General features: G+C 58.0%; 1 protein-coding gene across 1 annotated transcript in view; it reads left to right on the forward strand.

The window, feature by feature from the left end:
• RAB11FIP5 (RAB11 family interacting protein 5 (class I)) overlaps positions 1–1999 on the forward strand; it is a gene marked incomplete at its 5' end in the record, with an annotated part of 18756 nt that overhangs the window by 841 nt on the left and 15916 nt on the right. The window lies entirely within an intron of this gene.

The raw sequence follows: 1999 nt of genomic DNA on the forward strand, positions 1-1999 counted from the left end.
CCTTCCTGCCCCTGGGCAGGGGGTCCCAGGGGACAGGGTGCCGCGAGGTCCCTCCGCATCCTGGGAGGGTCCCCCTGGGGCCTGTCACTCCTGGGAAGCCGTGGCACAGATGCCCGTGGTGGTTTGTCCTTCCGATGGCTGCGGTGGCTTTGCAGCCCCCACCGCCTCGGTGGGGCCGTCGGCATGACCTGGTTTGTTGCGGTGCTGCTGCAGGAGGGTGCCTCAGTTTGGGGGACTGAACCCCAGCCCTGTGTTGCCTCCAGCATAAATCCCTGTGTTTGTGGGGATTTGCTGTTCTTCCTCCTTCCCCCAGAAGGGTTTAAAACAATAATAATGTTTTCTAGCCTTTGCCAAGCAGAGAAATGCAGGAATGTGGATGAAATTCCTTTAGGGAAGAAGCTTTTTGAGCTTTGTTCCACGCAGACCTGGCTGGGCTGCTGCGCGGGCCGCTCCAGGTGTCCCCCCGCCGCTGGCGTTCTCCCCGGACCCCAGGAATTCGGCTGGCTCGCTGCCCGAAGCTGCAGGCTTGGAGAGGAGCCTCCCTCGCCCTCCTACCCAGGGCACGGCCGGGGAGGCGGCGGAGGGAGTGCCGGGGCTTGACAGACGGCGCAGCCTTGCTCCCGGAGAGCGGGATTGGCGTGAAAAGGGATCGGAAAAACTTTTCTCGTGGAGAAATGTGACTCGTTTGCATCTGCAGCCTATGGAGACTCCTGCTTGCCCTAAAATGGGAGAGTGGGCACAGAGGGAAAGTGACTAACCCTGGAGTTAGTGTCTGAGTGTTTCGCCCCTGGCGTTTATTTTGCTTTTATTAGTGCTGCCTGGAGAATGGGCGATGTCAGAGGAGCTGGATCTGAATTCTTCAGGCCTAATTCAAACCAGCATCGTGCGCAGACTTCAGAGCGAGCAAGCCGATCTATGGCCTTTCGGGTGCGCCGGGAGAGATGTGTTGTTTTGGCATGGGAGGATGTGAAATAACTTCCCGTCCTCTTTGCGGTTTGGGTAGCGAGCCCTGTGCCGGGAGCCGGGGTAGGAGCCGTGTCTCGAGGAAAGCTGCGCTCCTGTTAGCAGAAGTTTACGAAGCTGTGCAAAGCAGGGGGGCCCTGCGACAATCCCGCAAAGGTTTCGGGAGGCTGAGCCTGTGGTCTCGTCTCAAAGGTCTCGGCGTCAGGGGCTGTTAATCCCAGGGGTGCAACGTCCAACGTGGCTGAAAAAAAACTGTGTCTGCCCCCAGTGCTGCCTGTCGCGGCTGCCGGTCACCCCGGCAGCACTGTTACTGCAGCCCGAGGAGGGGATCTGGGCTGCGAGGCAGGAGATCCCCAGGATTTTTGCTGTCCGTCTCCCTCCCTTCCTGTAGCTTCGCTTGCATAAGGAAAATTAACTTCCCCTTGTGCTGTTCCGGATCGCAAGAGCTTTTAAAGCTCTTTATCTTTGCCCGTGGCCCCCAGTGATGGAAGTGAGCGCAGAAAATGTGATGGAGAGCGCTCACCCTGCATCCTGAGCATCTCCGTTCGCTCGAACCCCTGAGCTGGAAGGTGTCTCGAGGGTGGGTGGCAGGTCTGCAGTGTGGAAGGGGCTGCACTTTTTTTTGGAGGGGGGTCCCAAGTGCTGGAATGTGTCGAGCCGGGTGGGAGAGGATTGGGGGGAGCCCTGGGGATCTGGCTCTGCGTGCCGTGTAAGCTTCTGACCAACTTCTGACGTCGGGTTCGGCCCCCTTGCAAACAACTTTGTTTAGAAGGAAATTCTAGTCCCGTATTAAAAAATAGCAAAACAAACACAAGCTCCCCCTCTCCGGGACTGCACTGTGGAGCACACCCAGGCCTGTGCAGCGGAGATAACTGTTGGCCCCCGAGCGAGGGATGTATAAGTTGAGTCTCCGCCATACGCTGGTTTTTAGGACCCCATCTGCAGTCCTCGCTCCTGGGCATAAAACTGCTGCCAGTTGGAATGGGACCTGGCTTGAAAAAAGGCCTTGATTGTCAGCGTGTTGACCTTGCTCTTG

This window comes from Fulmarus glacialis, unplaced genomic scaffold (assembly GCF_000690835.1).
Source record: "Fulmarus glacialis isolate BGI_N327 unplaced genomic scaffold, ASM69083v1 scaffold22216, whole genome shotgun sequence".
Lineage (NCBI taxonomy): Eukaryota > Metazoa > Chordata > Aves > Procellariiformes > Procellariidae > Fulmarus > Fulmarus glacialis.